The sequence below is a fragment of the Moschus berezovskii genome, chromosome 11, assembly GCF_049115385.1.
Source record: "Moschus berezovskii isolate FMDL1 chromosome 11, NW_MosBer_1.0, whole genome shotgun sequence".
Classification (NCBI taxonomy): Eukaryota; Metazoa; Chordata; class Mammalia; order Artiodactyla; family Moschidae; genus Moschus; species Moschus berezovskii.
This window is the reverse complement of record NC_142470.1, coordinates 109,117,659-109,133,692: the sequence shown is the minus strand read 5'-3', so window position 1 is coordinate 109,133,692 and position 16,034 is coordinate 109,117,659. Positions and strand designations below refer to the sequence as shown.

At 50.1% G+C, this 16,034-nt stretch overlaps 1 pseudogene; it reads left to right on the top strand.

Annotated features, from left to right (window-relative positions):
* The first annotated feature begins 11,214 nt into the window (after positions 1 to 11,214).
* Positions 11,215 to 14,873, top strand: LOC148776269 (uncharacterized; annotated as a pseudogene).
* Positions 14,874 to 16,034: the final 1,161 nt, after the last annotated feature.

Genomic DNA, 16,034 nt, shown 5'->3' with positions numbered 1-16,034 from the left:
AGGACCTCTTCTTACTTTGAAGGAGGAATCTTCGATGTTTTTCTTGAGTTCCTGCATCCTCTCAAGTAACGACGGGAATATTAGGGAGCCTCCCGTGTTGTCTCTGGGAAAACAGAAAGCCTTTCCATTTGCAAGGGGAACCTCGGGATTCCTTTGGAGTCGCTGCAGAGAAACAGGTCTGCATCTAGATTCGAGACCGTCAACTCATGATTCCTCTCCAGTGGAAACAGGGTTTTCGTGGTTGCTCTCAAAATTCTCCTTGGGAGTCAGGCCTCAACTCGTGTTCAGACAAGGAACTCTGCATTATTCTCTAGTTGTACAAGGGGTGTTAGGCCACAGTAGAGTTGAATTTCTACCTGAAGATTTTATCGAGAATGCTCGGGCAGTCAGGTCTCCACTAGCCTTGTGAATTGATACTCGAGGTGTAGATTTGAATCGGTGCAGTATAATTAGACAATATCACGAGTGGTTGGGGACATTGGTACCTTTTTGAATTGTGTTTTGAAACTCTGGGGATCCTCCTGAGTTTCAAGGTGATTGCAGCCTCCTCCTAATTTGCGACGGGAAAGTCTGGATTCCATTGCAGACAAAGCAGGGGAATCGACTCTGGAAAAGAGGACTGGAAAACGGGTCACTTTGTCAGTTGTGGCAGGAAACTGGGTGTTCCTCTCGAGTGGGGCCAGGTGTGGTGGTGTAGTTTTGAGTCGCATAAAGAATGGTAAGTAACCTTTCAAGTTTCCAGAGGGAATGTGGGATTTCTCTTGAGAATCTACAGCGGAAATATTTCTCATATCGCCTTTAGGGGAGAATCTTGTGGTTTTTCTCAAATTGCAGCAGGAAGCTTGGGTTCCCTCTCAGGTAATGATTCGGACCTCAGGAACTCGCTCGTGTTATCCCAGGGAAGTCAGGTCTCCTCTCGTGTTGGAAGGGGAACTTCGGGATTCCTCTTGAGGCGCGGCAATGGAATAGGCCCTCATCTAGCATTGAGTCCTTATATTGTGTGCTCCTCTCCAGTGGGGATGGCTATATCGGGGAACTTTTTGAGTCGCATAAAGAGTGTCAAGTACCCGTTCGAGTTTCAAGCGGGAATGTGGGATTTCACTTGATACGCTGCAGCAGAAATGTTCCTCATCTTGCATTGATGGGGGAATCTTGTGGTTTTTCTCGAGTTGCGGCGGGAAGGTTAGGGTTTCTCTCAAGATGTGACGTGGAAATCAGGACTCGCTCATGTTGCCCCAGGAATGTCAGGTCTCCTTTTCTGTTGGAAGGGGAACTTCGGGATTCCTCTCGAGGCGCGGCAAGAAATAGGCCACGTCTAGCCTTGAGTCGGTCAACTGTGTTCCTCTTCAGTGGCAACAGGGATCTCTGGGTTATTATGTAGGTTCTACTGGGGAGTCAGCCTCGTGATTTGAGGTATGGAATTCTGCTTTCTCATCAAGTTGTAAAAGAGGAGTCAGTCCTCGCTGAGTGATCTGGTGGTTTAATAGGACATTTTCTATAGTCTCAGCATGGGTGTCAGGTCTCCCATCATGTTGTGAAGGGATACTCGGTGTTCCATTGGAGCTGTGCAAGAACATCAGGACCTACCTCGGTTGGAGGAGGAACTCAGTCCTATATCCTTGCAGCAGGATCCACAGGAGAGCACTCGAGTTTCAATAAGAGACAGAGGCCTCCTCTTGTGGTGGAACAAGCAGGAAGAATTTCTCATGAGATGGAGCAGGGATTGAATGCACATATCATGAGGAGGTGGGGAATATGGAGCTCTCCTAGAGGTGTGCACAGAAATTTGTGCCTTCTCTCGATTGAAGACGGGTGTTCTGGTAGCCCCTTGAGTTGTAAATAAGGATTCAAGCCTCCTATCGAATCTTGAGAGACAACTCGGGATTGCTCTCTAAGTACTGCAGGGAAAAAATGGCTTCATGTATCGTTGCTTTGGGCATCTCGTTGCTTTTGGCGAGTTGTGGAGGGAAGTTTGGCTTTCCTTTCGAGTTACGACGGGGAATTCAGGGAGACTCTCGTGTTGCATCAGGGAAGTAAGTTACGAGGGCAAGCTCAATATTGCTCGAGTCACTGCAGAGGAGTTGGGCTTCAATTTGCATTAAAAGGGGTAACAATAAAGCATTTCTCGAGTTGGGGCAGGAATTTTTCGGAATCCTCGAGTTGGAACAGGTGCTTCACGGAGCCTCTCACGTGGTCTCTGGGAAGTCTGGAATCCTTTTGAGGTGTGAGTAGCCTTTGGAATGCCTCTCGAGTGAGTGCAAAGGCCTAGGGTCTCATCTGGAGTTGAAGCGCTAACCTCAGGGTGCCCCTCCAGTTCTGACATGGATCTCAGTGTTCCTATGAAGTTTCAACAGATGAGTCATGCCAGGTCTCTTGTTGAGGCATGGAACTCTGCTCTCCTTTCGAGTTGTTAAAGGGTTGCGTGATTCCTGTCGAGTTGAATTTCTGTCCTGGCGCTTTTTCTCAATGATGGACCTGGTAAGTCAGGCCTCCCTTCATGGTGTGAGTTGATCCCGGGGGTTCTATTTGAATTGGGACAGTGGAATCAGGTCTTAAGTCGAGAGTTAGGGGAAATCGGAGTCATTTTGAATTTTGGCACGACCCACTGGGGTCCTCTCAAGTTTAAAGGGGAGAACGTCCTCCCCTTCAGATTCGACAGGAACATCGGGATTCCATCCCAGATGAATCAAGGGAATCGATCCTCATCTTGAGATGATGAGTGGAAAGCGGGGCTCTTCTTGACCTGTGGCAGGAACCTCGCTGCTCCTCTCGAGTTTGGCCGGGTATCTCTGGAAACTTCTTGAGTTGCGTAGAGGGTGCCGAGTATTCTTTCGAGTTTGTAGATGGAATGTGGGATTTCTTTTAAGCCGCTTCAGTGGAAAGGGGTGTCCTGTAGCGTGGAAGGCAGAATTTCATGGTTTTTCTCAAGTTACTGCTAGAAGCTTGGAGGTCTTCTCCAGTTACAACGTGGACCCCTGGGACTCCCTAGTTTTGCCTCAGGGAAGTCAAGTCTTCTTTCGTGTTGAAAGTAGAACCTCGGCATTCCTTTCGAGGCATTGCAGGGCATGAGGGCCACATTTAGACTTGAGTCAGTAAACTCATTGTTCCTCTCCAGTGGCCACAGGGATCTTGGGGTTGCTATGGAGGTTCCACTGGGAAGTCAGGCCTAGTCTTTGTTGAAGGTGGAACTCTGCTTTTCCCCCGAGTTCTGAAAGGGATGTCAGATCTGCTGTCTACTCAAGCGGGAATTTACGGTTTTTCGAGAGCCAAAGTGGGGGATTCATGTCTACTATCATGTTGGGAGGTGATACTCCGTATTTCACTGGAGCTGGGTTAAGCAAAGCATGACTCATCTCTAGTTGAGTGTGAACTCGGAGTCCTTGGACCTTGCTGCAGAATCCACGGGGTTGCCCTTGAGTGTCAATAGAAGTGACAGGACTCGTCTAGTGTTGCTAGGGGAAGTTGGGATTCCTCCTCATTTGAAAGTGGAATGGCCCTTATCTTCAGCTGAGTTGTGATCACGGGGTTCCTCTTAAATTGTGGCTGGAAATTCGGAGTTCTTCTCTCATCGGGACGGGTATCTCTGTGATGCCCTTGAGTTGCATCAAGGAATTCAAGCCACATATCGAATTTTTATAAGGAACTCGGGACTTCTCTCTAGGCGTTGAAGGAAAAAAGGGCCTCTTCTTGCTTTGAAGGAGGAATCTCGATGTTTTTCTCGAGTTGCTGAGTCCTCTCGAGTAACGACAGGAATATCAGGGAGCCTCCGTGTTGTCTCTGGGAAGACAGAAAGCTTTTCCATTTGCGGGGACCTCAGGATTCCTTTGGAGTCGCTGCAGAGAAACAAGTCTGCATCTAGATTCGAGTCCGTCAACTCATGATTGCTCTCCAATGGAAACAGGGTTCTCGTGGTTGCTCTCAAAATTCACCTGGGGAGTCAGGCCTCGTCCCGTGTTCAGACATGGAACTCCACATTATTCTCTAGTTGCAAAAGGGGTGTTAGGCCACAGTCGAGTTGGATTTGTACCTGAAGATTGTATCGAGAATGCTCGGGAAATCAAGTCTCCACTCGCCTTGTGAATTGATACTTGACGTTAGATTGGAATCGATGCAATGGAATCAGACAATATCACGAGTGGTTAGGGACATCGGTATCTTTTTGAATTGTGTTTTGAAACTGTGGGGATCCTCCCAAGTTTCAAGGTCATATTTGCCTCCTCATAATGTGCGACGGGAAATTCCGGATTCCACTGAGACAAAGCAGGGGAGTAGACTGTCACCTGGAAAGGAGGACTGGGAAACGGGGCACTTTGTCTGTTGTGGCAGGAAACTGGGTGTTCCTCTCGAGTGGGGCCGGGTATGACGGTGTAGTTTTGAGTCGCATAAAGGATGGTAAGTAACCTTTCGAGTTTCCAGAGGGAATGTGGGATTTCTCTTGAGAATCTGCAGTGGAAATGTTCCTCATCTCGCTTTCAGTGGAGAATCTTGTGGTTTTTCTGGAATTGCTGCAGGAAGCTTGGGGTCCCTCTCGAGTAGCGATTCGGACCTCAGGAACTCACTCGTCTTGTCCCAGGAAAATCAGGTCTCCTCTCGTGTTGGAAGGGGAAGGTCTGGATTCCTCTCGAGGCACGACAGAGGAATAGGGCCTCATCTAGGGTTGAGTCCTTATATTGGGTGCTCCTCTCCTGTGGGGACGGCTATATCGGGGAAAATTTTGAGTCACATAAGCGGTGTCAAGTACCCGTTTGAGTTTCAGGCGGGAATGTGGGATTTCTCTTTGACTCTGCAGCGGAAAAGTTCCTCATCTCGCATTGAGGGGAGAATCTTGTGATTTTTCTCGCGTTGCAGCGGGAAGCTTGGGGTTTCCCTCGAGTTGCAACTTGCATCTCAGGAACTCGCTCGTGTTGCCCTAGGCATGTCAGGTCTCCTTTGCTGTCGGAAGGGGAACTTTGAGATTCCTCTCAAGGGGCGGCAGAGGAATACTGCCACATCTAGCCTTGAGTCTGTCAACTGTGTGTTCCTCTCCAGTGGCGACAGGGATAGCGGGGTTACTATGTAGGTTCTACTGGGGAGTCAGCCTCGTCTCGATTTGACGTATAGAATTCTGTTTTCTCATCGAGGTGTAAAACATGAGTCAGTCCTCTGTTCCTGCTCTGGTGGTTCAATAGGACATTTTCTATAGTCTCAGCATGGGTGTCAGGTCACCCATCATGTTGCGAAGGGATACTCGGTGTTTCATTGGAGCGGTGCAAGGACATCAGGACCTACCTCGGATGGAGGAGGAACTCAGAGTCTTTTATCCTTGCAGCAGGATCCACGGGAGAGCACACGAGTTTCAATAGGAGACAGAGGCCTCCTCTTGTGGTGGGAAAATAAGGAAGGATTCCTCATGAGTTGAAGCAGGGATTGGACGCACATATCGTGAGGAGGTGGGGAAAACGGTGCTCTTCTAGAGGTGTGCACAGAAACTCGGGGTTTCTCTAGATTAAATACGGGTATTTTGGGAGCCCTTTGAGTTGTAAATATGGATTCAAGCCTCCTATGGATTCTTAACAGAGAATTCGGGATTGCACTCCAGATGCTGCAGGAAAAAATGGCCTCATGTTTCGTTGCCTTGGACATATCGTGGCTTTTGGGGAGCTGGAGAGAGAATTTTGGCTTTCCTTTCGAGTGACGATGGGGAACTCGGGGAGACTCTTGTGTTGTGTCAGGGAAGTAAGTTACGAGGGAAAGCTCGAGATTGCTCAAGTCACTGCAGAGGAGTCGAGCTTCAATTGGCAATGAAAGGGGTAACCACAAAGTGTTTCTCGAGTTGGGGCAGGAAACTTTCGGATTTCTCGAGTTGCAACAGGTGCCTCACGGAGACTCTCAAGTTGTCTCTGGGAAGTCCGGAATACTTTTGAGGTGTGAGTAGATTTTGGGATGCCTCTCGAGGGAGTGCAAAGGCCTAGGGTCTCATGTGGAGTTGAAGTGCTAACCTCAGGGTGCCTCTCAATTTCTGACACGGAGCTCACTGTTCCTATGAAGTTTCAACAGGGGAGTCATGCCAGCTCCCCGAAAACTCGGTTTCTCTGAGGAACTGTCTTCTCTTTAGGGAAGTCTGAGTATTCCATAGTAGGAAAACTGACTTCAGGTCTGCCTCAAGAGTTTTCAGTTCCAAGATTGCCCTTGATTCTAGAGTTCAGTCAGCCAGGGCGTTCTGTCCACAGTGTGTTGTCAGCACTCTGGCGGGGGGGGGGACGTTGTGGGGTGTCCTCCCCTCAGCTCTGAGCCCCAAGGTGGGTGAGGTCCTGAGGCGGTGTCCCCTGCAGCCCGTGCACACTCCAGCACTGAGGGAGTGCCTCCTGTGTCGCTCAGAGCCTCCCACGTTCTGGTGAAAAGCCGCCTGCATCAGAAAAGCTGGGGTTTTGTGGTTGGCAAATTCCCTATCAGATCTGCATTTTCCTTTTTCACTTAATACAGTGTGAAGATTGGCATGTTGGAAGACAGTGGTCCAAGGACATGCGTTTGAGTTTTACTCATCTCATCAGTAGATTTAAGAAGTTTTCTTTAGACACGGTCTTGGCAGTTATAGCAATTTACAAAAGGGGACAGAATCCAAAGGCCCGCCTCGTGGTGAGCAGGGGGCCTTGGGTCTGGGTACAGCCGAGTGGCTGGGGGCCCCGAGGTCTGCCTGGTGCCACACCCGCACAGCGGTTCCCCTGTCCCTAGTCCACGTTCAGAGTGGCTGCAGGCCGGCGACCCTGCACAGGACCTGGCAGAGCTGCTACTCAGATTGTTCTCGTCACATCAGCTGAGGCCGAGGTGCCCGTCCCTGTCGGCCGAGCGTGGGGGGACTGGGGGAAAGGCAGGGAGTGCACAGCACAACCAGCAAATGCAAGTGGTGCCGCCTCACTTTTGACGCCATAGACAGACTGCTTTGTAGGCCGTGTTTGAGCACAGACGAGCTCAGAAAGATTGCCTTTCCCCACCCCCGCAGGAAATATGAAATGGTTATATATTAATATTCTTATTTTTACATCAAGTTGTCAGGTAAAAGTGATTTTCCCTTATGCAACAAGTTGACTTGATGTAAATGGTAAATTCTGTCCATCAACTTATCAACAGTGAAAACTTTCAAGATGTATAAGTAGAAGTGAAACTAGAGAGTTTAGTTCCTGTAAGAATCTTATATTTTAATTTGAAAATCATTTTATTTGCATAATCGAGTATTTAAACTGCTGTATAACATCCTCCATGACACACTAGGGGAGAAGAGCAGTAACCATGAATTCTAGGTTAATACGGCACATTGACATGAATCCAGAAACTCACACAAAGCTGGGGGAGAACTTCATCAAGTGATGCGTTTGTACATATACAACCTCAAAAAAAAAAAAAAAAAAGATCGACTCAGCACTTCATCTGGTCTGGGGACTTGTCTTTAGAAACTCCAGCTTGTTCGTGAATCTCTGTTTTGACTGTACAGAGTTCCCGATTCCCAGTGGAAAAGACTTGAGGCACTGACGTGCATCTCTGCCCTGAGAGCAGGGAAAAGGTAGAGGCTGTCAACTTCAGGTATCTCCTCACAGGGAGAGAGTCACCACCCAGGCCCCGTCAGAATGTTAGAGTAAATAAGTGCAACCAAACGTGAATGATCAGGGGCCACTTTGTAAGACTCAGTGCTAGTTACTCTAAGTTTGAGAATATTCAAAAGAGGGAAAGTTGAACCTTTTTGCTGAGATGTTAATTGAGCAATTGTTTCTGGAATTTGCTAATCGTGACACAGAATGCCAGCCCAAATGTGTTGTCGAGACACACTCCCCTGCTGAAAAATGCACGTGACAGGTTTTATTCTATTTTAGGTTGATCGAAGAGAAGAACACGGAGCAGTCAGCCGAGGAGACTGAGAGCAGTGTGGGCAGCGGGAGCTTAGGCAACCTCCGTCATTTTATTTATTTTTTATTTATTTATTTATTTTTTCAGCTTGTCAAATTTATATTTTATTAAAGGGATGTCTATGTGTCCTGTCAATGGGTTTATGTCTTCTTTCAGTGTATTTATTTATTTATTTATTATTATACTTTTTGGAGGCTAGTTACTTTACAATATTATATTGGTTGGTTATGCCATACATGCTCCCTCAACCTGTATCCCGCCTCCTCGCTTGCCAGCTCCGGCTCGCACAGCAGAGGGCGCTCCAAGCCCCAAAGGAGGTGGCACAGCCCGCCGCAGGAAGTAGACAAGCTGGGCATCACGACTGGGATATGTGTCTGGCTCCTCCCTGCCGCGTCCCTCCCCCAGCACACTGGTTTTCTTTTGTTTGTTTGTTTTTTCTCTTTTTACCCAGAAGAAAATCAGGTACATTTGCTACGCTCAGAGGTCTAAGATTTTTTAAAACTGCCTAGTCTTTATGGCACAGTGACAAATTCAGTTCAGTTCAGTTCTGGACCACTGGCTTAGCACGTCATCGTGAACTCAGCCAGAGCCTGCCTCTGTAACATTGGGCCTGGCCTGTGCTGGGCACAGCAGCTGCAGGGAAGTTTCTGTTCTCAGGGAGCAGACAGCTTCGTGAAAGTTACCATAGGCAGCTCTCATGGCGTGTGAAAACCGTGCCGCACATTTTCCACTGGGGATGCCTGACTGCAGGGTGCAGGGCATGCGGTGGGGACAAAACCCAAGAATCTCAACTGGTCTGCTTGCTGATGGGCCTGGCCGTGCGCTCAGGCCAGCTCTACGTGTGAAACCAGGTTAAAAGCCGGGGGCCCCAGGGAAGAAGTCGGGCTTCCTCACTCTTCCGAGTCTAAAAACAGGATGACTACCTAGGGCTTTTGGTGGCAGAGTGTGTGGCTCTAAAGCACATGTCCCAGCTTGCTTTCATGTTTAGCTTGGGTTTTGTGAGTGCATTGCTCTTTACCCCATGAAATCACGTGTACAACACTCTGCTTTGTAACTGCACTTGCATTATCACTGTTTCCGTTACCACCCATTTCATGTTAGCTATATTGTTAGTCAGCATATAATTAAATTCACTGTGAATCATTTTAGTGGCATGTGAAGTGGTAACTAGTCCATGTTGTGGTCTTTTGACACGCTGTTTTTATAATTTGCATCATTGACTAAGTAGTTGAAATTTAAAATTCTTTGATGATTTCTCTGTGGTTTCATGCTTGATTTCTTTCCGAGTATTTGTAAAAGAACAGTTCTGTATATGTTTTCCTTGCTGTTGGACTTCTCTGACGGTGTGTCTGCTTTTGTCATTGGTTTTGATTTCCTGTCTCATCCTGCTGTCTGCTTAGTCGTTGTCAGTCAGGCAACGGTCAATCAGTCGTTGTCAATCAGCTGTCGTTTGCCCATCCGTCTCCCCTCCCCCATCCTCCCACTTGCTCTGGTCATAGCGGTGCTGTGGTCCACAGCGTGAGTCCCCTTAGTAGGGTTTGTGCTTTGTCTTCGTGTCTCATTAAATGGTGTGTTTCCCCCATAGCAGTAAGTTTGAATTAGCGTATCACTAAGCAGTTACAGGAGAAGGCAATGGCACCCCCACTCCAGGACTCTCGCCTGGAAAATCCCATGGACGGAGGAGCCTGGTAGGCTTCAGTCCATGGGGTCGCGAAGAGTCAGACACGACTGAGCGACTTCACTTTCCGTTTTCACTTCCATGCATTGGAGAAGGAAATGGCAACCCACTCCAGTGTTCTTGCCTGGAGAATCCCAGGGACAGGGGTGCCTGGTGGGCTGCCATCTATGGGGTCGCACAGAGGGGACACGACTGAAGCGACTTAGCAGCAGCAGCAGCAGCAGCATGCAGTTATAAGCATAATGTAGATGGATCCTAAACTACATAACGTGTGTAATTCATAAATGAGATGATCCTTACATAAAGAAATGACCCTCTTAAGTGTAGATTTAATGGACTTTTGACACAATATCCTTTCTGTGTAGGCGCTTGTATTTAAGACTCTCAATGTCATCAGCTTTTGCACAGTTAATGTCTCTCTTAGACTTTAAAAAAGTATCTTCTATGGTTAATGACTGCACCTGCTATTATGCTAGTTTTCATTCTTACATATTTTCACAGGGAACCTGCTTTAATGAATTTATTTTGAGAAGTTTTAAATCAAATTCTTTGTAAGGATTTTACATAAATATCCAATAAGTGGTCAGATTTCTTCAATGTTGAAATAGGTATTATGGTAACTTCCTCATCAGTTAAATTACTAATTTAATGTTTAACATTTTTTTTGAGAGAAACTAATTTATAGAGAAATTTGGCTGAGAATAGACAACTGTTAAGGCCCTTTATTGTACAGAATGCTGTGCTTTATTAAATCACGATATTGTAATGGAATTGTATCGTCTGAGTAATAATTGGTAGTGTTTCTCTAGTAAATCTTCAATAGCTTATTTAATTTCTGTGGTCAAAAATATGTTCTGTTTCCAGTTACATGTTCTCTAAATCTTCATCTCACTTATATGTTTGCAGTCTTTTTTGCTTTACTGTCTTTGCCTATACTGATTCTTGAATTTTTAGCTTCAGAGTCACAATAAATCTGGTTTCTTTTCATTTCTTTGCATGCATCTATCAACCTAGTGATTTAAGGAAGCATCGTTGAAAGGTAAACTACTTAGTACTTTAGCATGCCTTTGTTTCTCTGTGAAGTGTTAAACAGTCCTTATCGTTTAACATGAATGAACACTATGTGGTTATGTACTGGTGAATAATTGACGTTTTAATGGAAGTAACGAAGCTCACCTACCACTTAAAATATGCTGATGGTTCGGTTGGAAATAGGTCATTTGTTGGGACAATTGTAACAGTTTGCTTTCTCCCACTTGTTTGCCTTCTAATCATCTCATGCTTATTTATAATAGACATAGTATCATTGGTTATTTTTAAATTTTTCTTTACTTATTTTTTTTGCCATGCTGCACAGCTTATGGGATCTTACTTCCGCAACCAGGGATCAGACCAGTGTCCCGGCAGTGAAAGTGCCAAGTCCTAACCTCTGACCACCATGGAATTTACATTCAGTGTTTTCTTAAAAGTCACGACTGTTAGATTTTCTTAAAAGACATAGATGTTAGATTTGCGGGAAGCCAATTTACTGACGGTGGGTAGCAGTGTGCAGGAGACTCTGTGCACCGGGCACCGTGTCAAGTGCTTTCCAAGTCTGTCATCTCATCCCACAGACACCCAGGTGAGGTCTAGGCTGCTGTTATCCCCATTCAGCAGACATGGACACTGAGACTGAGAGAGCCCAGGCTCACACACAGCAGAGCGGTGCGGACTGGTCTGATCAGAGCCTGGACGTGTACCCGTGGTGCCGTCCAGCTCTCTTTCCTCCTGAGGCTCTCGTGTCCATCACGGCATCCCTGATGGAGGGAGCATCAGGAGGGAGCTCGGTGCCGCTCCCCTCGGGTCACTTGGATGAGCCCCTGTTGTTGGGATCCAGTGCCCCGAGGGTTGGCCTTCCTTGTCCCTCTCCCGCTCCCAGCCCGCTGACCGAGGACTCCTGGGGCCTTCCCGCAGGACTCGGGCAGCCGCACTCTGGTTCAGGCAGCTCAGGGCCCGGGAGACCTCCTGTTGGGCACAGCAGGGCAGCGCCGTCACCCTGGGATTGGTGGCCGGGGTGTGCCGCTCTGTCAAACCTCAACATGGATCAGCCGTAGGCACCCATATGTCCCCTCCCTTTTGAACCTAACTCAAATCTCCCTCCCTATTCCACTGCTCTAGGTTGATACAAGATCATCTGTTAGTGAGACCTAGGGGTGCTTTATGGCAACCACAGTGAGCGAATTACACTCGAACTGTGTGTAAGCACTTCAGGGTGTAGCCCCCAGTCTGTGTGTTCCCGAGAAATCCAAGGCAGACCCGTGGTGTTCGCATGGAGGGGTTAGGTACCTTTTCTGTGTTTCTCTGGTCGTGATGGGTTCCAGTAACCTGCATCATCACTACAAATGCTCTTGGGTGGTGGCACAAGCGGTGTGCTTTCCTCCTTCAAACAGAAAGGTCTGGACGGCTTTGCTGAGAGGTTTCTTACTCTTGAAACTGGTGCTTCTGAGCAGCGTCTGGCGATGAGCACAGTCCTTTCATCAGGGCAGTTCATGCCATGCAGGGTTCACGGTGCTGGCATTGCTCTGCCCTCCTACCCGGCAGGGCCATCTGGTCGTTGGGTTCCAGGGAGGGCAGAGCCCGGCTGCAGGGAGGCTCTGGTCCGGGGTCTCTGCACTCAGTCGGGTGCTCTCGCTGCCCCACAGCCCTGCCTCTCTTGAACAAGACAGTCCTTTAAGATGGCATTAAGCTATAACAAGGGTTTATTTTGTACTTGGGGGAAAGCATAGCTAATAGATTTTCAAATAAGTTTCTGGTTATAATGTAAAGCCTGTGAGATTGCCTTTTACGACAGTCTTTTGTTACCCAATTTTACACTTACCTCATTCCCTCAGCCGCCAGCTATCTGGGAAGAGGTAGGAGGCATCGAAGGCAAAACCTCGACCCCTGCCCCACCGCGGTCCCTTCGGCTGGACCAGCTGCACACGGGGTCGCTGCGCACAGCCAGCCACGAGGCCATCAGGGACGCCTGCAAGTAAGGGGCCTGTGCGCCTCGGCATCAGTTTCAGGAGCCCTGCGCCTCTTGTCTTGAAAGAGTTGCAAGGATGATTTTACATGAATCCCACTGGGTTCGGTGCCTGGGTTTAGTGGTGGACTTCAGGTGCTGGGGGAGGAGAGCTCAGTGACCTCAGTGATTTTAGGAAACATCTGTCTCGATGGATTGACTCCTGTGGGAGCTTTCCTCCTGCTCTTGCTAGAGGTCTGCCCGGCCCGGGGTGCGTTCCTGCTGGTGGCGGCCCCTTGCCTCTCGGGTTCACTCTTGAGGGTCCCTCCCTTTTCCTCAAGCGTCTCCTCTCAGGAGACTCTGTCCACTCCCGTGACTGACACTGTCCTCATTCAGACCACCACCTGCTGATCTCCTGTCCTGAGCCAGGCAGCACTCGATGGAGGGCACGTGTGGTCACCTGACCAGCAGCCCTGCACGGTGACCGTCGCTCTCCTGCCACTGCCAGGGGCAGTCACCGTGCGGGAGGCAGGGCTACTGCCCAGAGCCGGGGAGCTCGCCTTCTCTGGGAGTGTCGTCACCTGCCGAGCAGCGACCCTGAGGGAAGGTTGGAGCGCCCTCTGCACCAGCTGGCCTGGGGTCAAGTCCTCCTTGGGGGAGAGCTAGAGGCAGGGAATCGCAGCTTCCCGGGGTGGTTGTCTGTGGCCAGGAGCCTGCTTTGCTCGTGTGGAGTGTGCTTGGTGAAGGAGACTCCACGGTCTGCTGCGAGGTTGAGGCGCGGGTGTTGCTGGGTGCCCGGTTCTATCAGTAGGTCCTGTGGACGGGTGTGTGTTTGCACAAGGGTGCCAGATAACGGTCGTTTTCTCTCCCCGAAGCTCGACAGGCTCCCAGGACAGCCCCGGGAGCAACCCCAGCAGCAGCAGCCAGGACTCGCCGCACAAAGCAGCAAAAAACAAAAGCATCAGGTACTCCATCAGCCGCATATTTCAAAAGAAGTAAAAGGGCCGGCCTGGACACCCCGGCAAGGAGGCATTCGGACCAGGTGGGTGCTTCACCGTTCGGAGTTAGGGGGCCTGCAGGCATGTCCCTTCTGCGTCTCCCCCGTCATCCCCACGAGGCACCTGTCACTCACGCTGGGGGTCCTCCTGGGAGCAGGAGCGGAGGAGGCGTCTGTCTTCTCGGTGGGTCTGAGATGATCTGATGAGTTAATGAGTGGTTGGGTGGATGGATGGATGAATTCGTCAGTGGATGGGTGGATGGATTAATGAGTGGATGAACAGATGGCTGGCTGGATGGGTGGATGAAGGGAGCATGGAATGAATAAAGCAGATGTTTATACTCCAATGCTAGAAACATATTCTCCGAAATTGCTTGAGTAGGAGCTGGGCAATGGTTGTTTCCTCCAGAACAGTGACAGGTGTTTGGAAACGGCTAAGTGCTCATCAGTGAGGGGTGAGGTACAATCTGTGGACAGCCCACAAGGAACAGCCCCCTCCTTCCTGCCACCGTCCCCACCCCCAGGAGCCCGTCAGGGGCTCTGCCCACGGCCCCCGCCCCACCCCACAGCCGCGCAGGTCCTCCTGGGGGCTCCTCAGCACACAGTGTCATCACCAGGCCCCCACCTCACTCGGCGCCATCTCCTGGAGGACAGGGTGTGTTCCTGCCTCTCCAGCCAGATATTTGCTGAGTGTCTTGTTTGTGCTGGGTGTGGGATGTACAGGGGTAAGTAATGCAGATGTGGTCTGGAGCACAGTTTAGGGACAAGAGGGGAAAAGGAGCAGGTTATTACATCTCTCCCTGTTATTCAGAAATACAGCACTGCGAGGGATGCTGCATTGACTGTGTACCAAATGCTGCACGTGCCCCTCACCAAGCAGGGGCTGCCACCTCCCGATTTACAGAGGAGACATGGCCCCGCGGTTAGGGAGTGGTGAGGCAGGTTCACACCCACGCAGTGGGACCGGGCACTTTGCCGAACCCCAGCCACCTCTCCGGTGGATGCAACAGGAATGAGATGGTTCTATGGCATCACTGATTCAATGGACGAGAGTTTTAGCAAACTCCAGGAAATAGTGAAAAGGACAGGAAAGCCTGGAGTGCTGCCGTCCATGGAGCGGCAAAGAGTCGGGCACAACTGAGCGACTGAACTGAAACCTGAGTGTGTGCTGAACTGCTTCAGTCGTGTCCGACACTCTGCAAGCCCAGGAACTGTAGCCCAGTAGCTCCTCTGTCCAGGGGATTCTCCAGGCAAGAATACTGGAGTGGGTTGTCATGCCCTCCTCCAGGGCATCTTCTTGACCCAGGGATCGAACCCACGTCTCTCGTTATCTCTTGCATTGGCAGGCAGGATCTTTAACGAGCGCCACCTGGAAAGCCCCAGTGAATGCTGACAACTAGGAAATGCAGAAAATAAGGGCTGCTCCTAAGTTAAACCAAAAGAGCAGCAAGCACAGGTTGTAAAGTGGGAAACGCAGGATGAGCGACAGCAGTGCTGATGGAAACAAGCTAGGATGCGCTCACCCACATAAAGAAAATACCCGTGCCATTCGGAAGAGGAGCCCGTCAGCCCTCGAGGGACAGTAGAACCGGAACGGAAACCGAGGCCATGGTCAGCAGTGCCCACCCACAGGGCCCGAGTGGAGTAGTGTCACTCACCGGGCTTCCTGCGTCTCCAGAGCTGCTGGCGGTAACATCTCTGAGTGCTAGACTGGGCAGCGTCCCCGAGTGAGCTAAGACATCACTGCTCTCCTTCCAGTGCTGCTGCGGGGCCCTCTGTGGGCGGCCACGCTAATCCCCTGCCCTGCCACCCTCTGGGGCCCGGCTGTCCCCTGGGATCTTTTCAGCCCTTGATCTTGGGTGTTCCCAGCCCTCTGCCACGCAGGACTGGGACGCAACTCAGGACTTGGGCTTGAGACATCAAGGAGACCGTGAATCTGGACGGACCCCGCCCTGGGGCCTGTGAGAGAGCAGGAAAGCAAAGCCCCCACGGGGAGGAAGCAGAGCTGGGGAACGTGCCCTCAGCCACCACTGCCTTCTGCGCAAGTGCCTCTTCTTTGCCTCTCCTTGACCTGAAAGGAACCCCAGCTGCTGCTGCTCCGCAGGTGATTCCTAAAAATGCACCTCCTGCAAGAGCTGTTGTCCTGCTGCACTGGGGCTGCCTGAGTGTGCTAAGGAGTGTCAGAAAACTGGGGATGCCACACCTCATACTGGAGGTGGAGGGCCTGATACTGGGAAGGGTCTAATGCCTGGGGAGGGTCTGAGGGTGAGGGGGGCCAGATGCTGGACTAGGGTCTCATGCTGGGGGAGGGCATGATGCTGGACTAGGGCCTGATGCTGGGGAACGGCCTGATGCTGGACTAGGGTCTGATGCTGGGAGAGGACCTGATACTGGATTAGGGTCTGACCCTGGGGGAGGGTCTGATGCTTGGGAAAGGTCTGATCCCGGGGGAGGGCTTAATGGTGGGGGGGGAGAGCCTGATAGTGGACTAGGGCCTGATG